Source organism: Megascapheus bottae, chromosome 17 (genome assembly GCF_031878675.1).
Source record: "Megascapheus bottae isolate mThoBot1 chromosome 17, mThoBot2.hap1, whole genome shotgun sequence".
Taxonomy (NCBI): Eukaryota; Metazoa; Chordata; class Mammalia; order Rodentia; family Geomyidae; genus Megascapheus; species Megascapheus bottae.
In genome coordinates, this window is record NC_143525.1 from 27,625,109 (window position 1) to 27,633,715 (window position 8,607).

Below are 8,607 nucleotides of genomic sequence, written 5' to 3' on the forward strand. Positions count from 1 at the left end.
GCCATAAGTGGGGCCAGGACTTTGGCCTAGTGGTAGAGTGCTTGCCTAGCATGGAGGAAGACCAGGGTTCCATTCCTCAAGGACAGGAAGTGGTGCTGTGGCTCAGGGGGTAGGGCATTAGCCTTGAGCTGAAGAGCTCAGGGACAGTTCCCAGGCCCAGAGTTTAAGCCCCATGACTGGGGAGGAGGGGTGGAGGGCCCAAGGGCAGTGCCCAGGCTCTGAGTTCAAGTCCCAGGACGGGCCAAAAAAAAAGGAATGACAGAGGACTCTAGAGGACCTTGCAATTTTTGTCTAGTTCACGGAAACAGCAGCTCCTCACCACACACAAGTATGATAACCTGAATAGTGACTTCCACAGACCTGATTCTATTGACCACTGACGAAATGCTACTTTGCCTGGCCCAATGGTCTGGGCTGGGAGCAAAAAAACATGCATGGTGCCAGCCTGTGTGGCCAGGCAGGGTTTCTGAACAAACAGCCTCATGTGGGCAATGGCCAGTCCAGGCACCAATTGTATACTGATGAGAGATGGACTGCCAGGAGGGAAGACATTTAAGGTGGATCTCAAAGGACTAACTGCTAGCTCTAATTCTGTTGGTGACAATCCAATTCCAAACTGGTGTAAGCACAAAGAGGTAGTGGCAATTTTATAATCCTGGGGGAGATTGCTTTTCAGTGTTCAAATGATAAGGTTAGGAACTTTGGGGACCAATTCTAGGCTCAGCTTTCCTCAAGGTAGGTTCTCAAGGACTTCTCCCTGGTTGGGTGGCAGTACCAGTGCCAACAGCTTCAGGTTTTTATTTTCTTTTTTTTTTTTTTTGCCAGTCCTGTGCTTGGGCTCAGGGCTTGAGCACTGTCCTTGGACTTGCTCAAGGCTAGAGCTCTACCACTTGGCCAAACTCCCAGCCCTTATTTTCTTTTTTTTTTGCCGGTGCTGGGGCTTGAACTCAGAGCTGGGTGCTCTTTCTGAGCTTTTGTGCTCAAGGCTAGAACTCTACCATTTGAGCCACTGCACTACTTTGGGCTTTTTGTGATTAATTGGTAATAAGTGTCTCATGGACATTTCTGCTTGAGCTGGCTTTGAATCATAATCCTCAGATCTCAGCCTCCTGAGTAGCTAGGACTACAGGTATGAGCCACTGAGGCCTGGATTTGACGCTTTCATTCTATAACTTTAGCATCAGAGGCCGAAAGACAAGGTTCAGGAGACCCATTTGAAAGGGACCCATTTGAATGATGTGCTCTGCCTTGACCTAGCTATTGTAGTTGGAAGAGCATTGTTGATTGGCAGCCCTGGGCCATGTGCTTCTGAAGCCAAAAGCAACCACACAGAATAAAGTGAGGAAGTATTAGGTGTGTAGCTGGTTATTTCAGTGGGATGGTCTGGGAAGGCCTCACTGAAGAGGCAACACTGGACCCCAGGCTTCAAAGAGGAAGAAGGAGGGGAGGTGACTACTGGATATCTAGAACCAGAGATTAAGGACATAGAGCATAGCAAAAGCCAAACCCCCGGGAGTGGGCTTTACAGAAGAAAGTAAATCAGTAGAGCTGATGGAGAGAGAGCAAGGTGGAAGACAGGTACCACTGCCTCTCATCTTCAGCTCTGAGACGATGTGGTCCCCACACTAAGCCCACCAGGAAGCACATTAGGACAGAAGAAGTGCACATGCTGACCTAAGTCAAGGAAAAGGATAGGTGGGATCAGGCCACCTGCTGAAGCTCAGATCCTCTCAGGAGGCTGAGATCTGAGGATCAAGGTTCAAAGCCAGCCCAAGCACAAAAAGACCTGAGACTCATCTCCAATTAACCTCTAGAAAACGGGAAGTAGAGCTTGGCTCCAGGCTAGGGTGGCAGCCTTGAGCTGAAGAGCTCAGGGACAGTGCCCAGGCCAAGTTCAAGCCATGACCCTCCCCCCCCCAAAAAAAAGAAAAAAATGTGGTTGAAGTGAAAAAGTGAAGCCTAGCAAGCAAACTAAACAAGCTCAAGGCCTAAACTCACATCCAATACTGAGAGAAAAGAAAGTCGGGTGCTGTGGCTCATACCTAGAATCCTAGCTATTCAGATGGTTAAGATCTGAGGATCACAGATTGAAGCCAGTCTGGGCAGCAAAGTCCATGAGACACTTATCTCCAATTAACCACCAGAAAACTGGAAGTGGTGCTGTGGCTCAAAGTGGGAGAGAACTAGCCTTGAGCTGAAGAGCTCAGAGAGAGTGCCTAGGCCCAGAATTCAAGCCCTATGACCCCTACCCTCTCCCTCCCCCGAAAAAAGCAGCTGATAAGATATGCATTGAATTAGACTCAATTACAGCTTTATAACTGTAGCAGCACGCCTTTCTTTAGAAAATTGGAACACATGTACACAGACAATCCATAAATCAGTCAAGATAACTGGGTTTTTGTTTTTGTTTTTGTTTTTGTTTTGCCAGTCCTAGGGCTTGAACTAAGGGCTTGAGCACTGTCCTTGGGCTTTCTCAAAGCCTAGTGCTCTGCAGCTTGAGCCACGGCATCACTTTGGGTTTTTTATTCTTATTTTATTTTTAGGATAATGTATACAGGGGTTACAGTTACATTCATCAGGTAGTAGGTGCATTACTTCTCACACATTGATACCCCTTCTCATGTTTTTGTCCCCATTTCCCTCCCCACTGAGCTTTTTGTTATGTATGTGGTACCAAGGAATCAAACCTGGGTCTTCATGCATGCGAGGCAAGCACCCTACCACTAGGCCAAATTCTTGGCCCTGACTTGGGCTTTTGTTTTTGTTTTTGTTTTTGTTTTTTTGGTAGCAGTTTGGGGCCTGTATCCTGTCCCTGAGCTTTTTCTGGGCACAGCTAATGCTCACTTGAACCACTGCTCCACTTCCACCTTTTTTGGTGATTAACTGGGATAAGAGTCTCATAGACTTCGCTGCCCAGGCTGGTTTTGAACCATGATTCTTAGATCTCAGCCTCCTGAGCAGCTAGGATTACAGGCATGAGCCACCAGTGGCTGGCTATGATTTTAGTACACAGACAGAGATAGAGTCTTGCTAGCAGGGTTGACCTCACACTTATGGCCTCCTGCTGCAACCTCCTCAGTGCCAGAATGATAGATATGCATCCATTATAGTTGACTTTTCTGGTTGTTGTCCATGTTTTTATCCTGAGGTTTGAACTCACAACCAGGGTTCTGTTCCTAAGGTTTTGTGCTGGAAACTAGCATTCTACCATTTGAGCCATAGCACCACTTCTGACTTTGTACTGGTTAACTGGAGAAAAAGTCTGGTGGACTTTTTTGCCTGAGCTGGCTTCAAACTATGATCCTCAGATTTCAGTCTTTTGAATAGCTAGGATTACAGGCATGAGCCATAAGCACCTGACTAGATTTTTTTTTTTTGAAAGCTAACCAAGAATGGTTTGAATGGTTGTGTCACATCCTGAGGAAAGTCCATTGCCCTCTAGGAGATATTTGCAAACTATAGTAAGCTAATTTCAGTTCTGAACAAGAACTTCCACCAGACCCTCCATTCCATTCATTCTTTCATTCAGCAAATATTTACTAATTGCCTACTGTATAGGCATTCTTGTTCTTGCAAGAACAAGGAAGAACCAAATCCTGGCTCTCCTGGAGTCCACATCAGAGTGGGGTAGAGAGAAGAGTGAGGAGGAGAGAAAGCAGATGTGGGATAACTAGAATAAGAGGTAGGCACAGGGAACAGAAAGAACCAAGACCAGGGCAGGGAGCAAGAGCAGGGTTTATGGGGGAAAAGTAAGCCAGTGGAGCTGGGGAGAGCAAGCAGGGCTGACAATAGGTACTGTTGCCTCTTGTCTTCTTCAGTTGTCCCCATTTCCTCAGCTCTGAGAGGACAGAAACAGAGAAATTGGTGTCTTCCCCTTGCTTCCATATCCCAAAAGGTATTTGTGGGAATCAAAGATGGAGACAATGGGGCAGCTATGCTAGCACAAAGCCAGTGATCCATTCTCTCTCCTTCAGCCATGTCACCACTGAGACATAACATTTCTGGAACAGTTCCCAGATCCTTTCATACCCCCAAGACACTTGTCAGAGTCCTGTCATGGGGCATCCGGATCGTTCCTGTAGTGTCTGTCTTCATACATTTTTTAATTAATTAATTAATTCGGTGTTGCTCTTGGGGTTTGAACTCAGGGTCTGGCTTCTCTCCCTGAGCTTTTGTGCTCAAGGCTAGCATTGTACCACTTGAGGCACAGTTCAACTTCTGGAGTTTTTTCCCTTCATCATTATCATCATTATTTGGTGGTTAACTGGAGATAAGAATCCCAGGGTCTTTCTTACTAGAGGGGTCTTTGAACCATGATCTTCAGATCTTGGCCTCCTGAGATGCTAGGATTATAGGCATGAGCCACCAGTACTTGGGTACACTTTAAGAGACGGTGTGTGTGTGGCTCCCAGCAACTCAAGAGGCTCAAACAGGAGAATCACCTGAGCCTAGGAGTTAAGGGAAAGCCTGAACAACAGGCTTTAAGAGACTTCTTTCTTTTTAAAAACTTTTTTTATTTTTGTGGGTCATGGGGCTTGAACTTGGCCTGGGTGGCTGTCCCTGAGCTCTTCAGTTCAAGGCTACCACCCTACCCTAGAGCCAAGCCCCACTTCCTGTTTTCTAGTGATTAATTGGAGGTAAGAGTCTCAGGTCTTTTTGTGCCCAGGCTGGCTTTGAACCTCGATCCTCAGATCTCAGCCTCCTGAGTAGCTAGGATTAAAGGCGTGAGCCACCGTGTCCAGCTCCTTTTTTATTTTGTAAAAATGTTCATGTAAAGGTGATGTACAAAGAAGTGGTGGTTATGTAAGTCAGGTAATAATTACATTTCTTTCTGGACAGTGTCACCCTCCTCACTTTCTCTCTTTCAGTTTTTCCCTCTTGTCCCCATATACAAGTTGCATAGTTCATGTTCAACATAGTGTCTAGAGAGCGCCACTGCTGCATTTGTTTAAGAGACTCTAATCTCTTAAAAGGAGGAACTTAAATCCAGTGCCAGTAAGCCTAACTACTCAGAGGCTAGGGTGTTTAGAGCCAACCCAGGCAGCAAAGTAAAGCTGTGGTTCAAGTGATAGAGCACTAGTTTTGTCCAAAAAAGCTAAGGACAGTGCCCAGGCATTGGTTCAAGCTACAGTACTGGTGTGTACACACACACACACACACACACACACACACACACACACACACACACACGGAAATTGAAAAGCCAAATGCCAGTGGTTCACATCTGTAACCCTAATTACCCAAAGTTTGAGAACTGAGGATCCTGGTTTGAAGCTAGCTTAGGCAGAAAAGTCTAGGAGATTCTTTCTCCAATGAGCCAATGGAAAAAATGGGGTAGAGGTATCAGTTCAAGTGATAGAGTAAGAAAGCCTGGCAAATATGCACTGAGTTCGGTCTCAGTATAAGGAATACAAATAATTAGTCTATGAGTCGGGCATGGTGGCTCACACCTACAGTCCTACCTACTCAGGAGGCTGAGATCTGAGGATCGTGGTTCAAAGCCAGCCAGGAACTAAAGTCCCTGAGACTCTTTTCTCCAAGTAACCACCCAAAAACCAGAAATGGTACTATGGCTTAAGGGGAAGGGCAGTAACCTTGAGCTGAAGAGCTCAGGGACAACACCCAGGCCCAGAGTTCAAGTCCCATGACCAACCAAAAAAAAAAAAAAAAAAAAAAGGGCCATGTTCAGAGCATTCCCTCCACATAGTTCCCAGAGTTGAGAAGCTCTAGCTGTATGGTGCAGCCCTGGCAACTTCAGGGGGCACAGAGCGGGCAGGCCTCATCATTTCCATCTTTTTGGACAATTTTGAAACATTTTCTTCCCCCCACCCCCCAATCCTGGGTCTTGAACTAGAGGCCTGGGCACTGGCCTTGAGCTTTCTCAAGACTAGTGCTGAGGGGCCGGGAGTTTGGCCTAGTGGTAGAGTGCTTGCCTAGCATGCACGAAGACCCGGGTTCGATTCCTTGGTACCACATACTTAGAAAAAACTGGACATGGTGCTGAGGCTCAAGTGGTAGAGCTCTAGCCTTGAGAAAAATCCAAGGACAGTGCTCAGCCGCTGAGCTTAAGTCCAGGACTGGCAAAAAAAAAAAAAAAAAAAAAAAAAGACTAGTGCTGAGCCACAGAGACACTTCTGGCTTCATGCATGTAGGTACTCTACCACTAGGCCACACTCCTGGTGGGACATTTCTTTTTGGATAATGTCCCCCTGTTTAAATTTTTTTGGGGGGGTCATGGGGCTTGAACCCTGGGCATGGGGGCTGTCCATGAGCTCTGCAGCTCAAGGCTACTGCCCTACCCTAGAGCCACAGCCCCACTTCCCATTTTCTGGAGAGTAATTGGAGATAAGAGTCTCTTGGCTTTGTAGTGCCCGGGCTGGCTTTGAACCAAGATCCTCAGATCTCAGCTTCCTGAGTAGCTAGGATTACAGGTGTGAGTACTGCATCTGGCTTTTTCTTTTTCTTTTTTTTTCTTTTTGGCTAGTTTTGAGGCTTGAACTCAGGGCCTGAGCACTGTCCCTGGGATTTTTGCTCAAGACTAGCACTCTACCACTTGAGCCACAAGGCCACTTCTGGCTTTTTCTGTTTATGTGGTACTGAGGAATCGAACCCAGGGATTCCTGCATGGTAAGCAAACACTCTACCAATAAGCCACATTCCCAGTTTTAATTCTTCCTTTTAAACACTCTCTTGCCAAGGTGCCAGTGGCTCATGCTTGTAGTTCTAGCTATTCAAGAAGCTGAGAGCTCTTGAAAGAGCTCAGGGACAGCACCCAGACCTTGAGTTCAAGTCCCATGACAAAACAAACAGAAACAACAAACAAACAAAAGACAACCAAAAACTCTTCCTGTTTGTTTCTCATGCTATAGGAATCTCACAGCAATCTCCAGGTGAGGTCTTGCCCTGGAGACAGTTGTCCTGGGAAATGGAAAAGGGTAATCTTTTTTTCTCCAAGGGTCAGAAGTCCCACTGGAATGGTTCTGGTGCTAACTCTGGTGACATAATCGTGAGTAAGCCAGAAGCAGAATGAGTCATCCACAGCAGGGAAGGTGTCCTTTTCCCCTTTCCCCTTCTGAGCTGGCCCAGGGGTAAGGTGACATAGATCCAAGAGACCTGTGTTACTTATTAGACAGGGCTTTTTTTGTTTCGGGATGTAGAGATGGAAATTCAGGGCCCAGCATTACCTAGGCAAGCACTCCACAGTTTAGGCTGTGCCCCAGCCAGCTTTTTTCACATGTAGATTTCTGCCACCTCCTTATCCCTCAATTCTCATTCCAGAAATTTGTGGGTACAGCCAAGCTACCAGAGTTTTCTCAGGGATTTGAATCCCAGTTCCTTAGCAGCTGTGTATTGCCAGAAAAGTTTCTTGCTTCAGTTTTCTCAACTGTAAAATGTGGATAGCTATATGATGCTAGCCCATGAGACTGGAGAGAGGGGGCACCAGGAGCTCATGCTGCTTGCAATTCTAGTTACCCAGCAAAAATCCAGAGGTGGAGTTGTGGTCCAAGTGGTGGAGCACTAGCTTTGAGTGAAATGTTAAGGGACAGTGCTCAGGCTCTGAGTTCAAACCCCAGTACCTGCATTAAAAATAAAATGTGTGAGCAGTGGCTCACATCTGTAATCCTAGCTACTCAGGAGGCTGAGAGCTGAGGATCTCGGTTCAAAGCCAACTTGGGCACTAAAGTCTATAAGACTCTTATCTCCAATTAACCACCAGAAAACCGGAAGTGATGCTGTGGCTCAAGGAGTTAGGAGGTAGTCTTGAGCTGAAGAGCTCAGGGACAGCACTCAGGTCCAGAGTTCAAGTCCCACAGCCAACAACAACAACAAAAAATCTGGGTGCTGGTGGGTCACATCTGTAATCCTAGCTACTCAGAAGGCTAAGATCTGAGGATCACAGTTCAAAGCCAGCCTGGGCAGGAAAGTCCATGAGCCTCTTATTTCCAATTAATTACTAGAAAAAAAACAGAATCAGAAGTGGTGCTGTGGTTCAAAGAGATACATTGCTAACCTTGAACAGAAGAGCACAGAGATAAGCTCCCAGGCCCTTTTTTTCAAGCCCCATGAAAAAAAATGGGAAAAACAGAAAAATAAAACAATACAGGATTCATATAGGAGTAGTTAGGGTGAGACAACAGCTTGGTTCTGTGTTGTGGGAGTTTTACCTCTGAAGGCTGTGAAAAGTTTTATACAGATTTATATTTTAGAAAACATATTAACAGCTTTACGCAGTGCAATCAGGGACCATGTGACTGAAGACCCACAGTTAGGATGCTATCAACAGATAGAGTCAGGTGTCGTAGTAAACACCTAGAATCCCGACACTCAGAGATGGAGGCAGGGGGAAACTGGAAGCCACCTGGAGGGAGAGAGGTTGTGGGGCAAAGGGTCACCAATGACCAATGTAGTGATTAGAAGGTGCGTTCACAACGTAGGGTTTAGAAAAAAATCTGAGCAGGGCTGTAAGGACCTCAATAGGGCACTCCATTCTTCTACCTGTCTGGACACACTTCATTCTCTTAAGCCTAACTCATCTTCCCACTTGCCATTCAACATTCCTCCTGAGCCATCTCTTCTGGAATCCCTTTTGGATCTCTTTGCAGATTC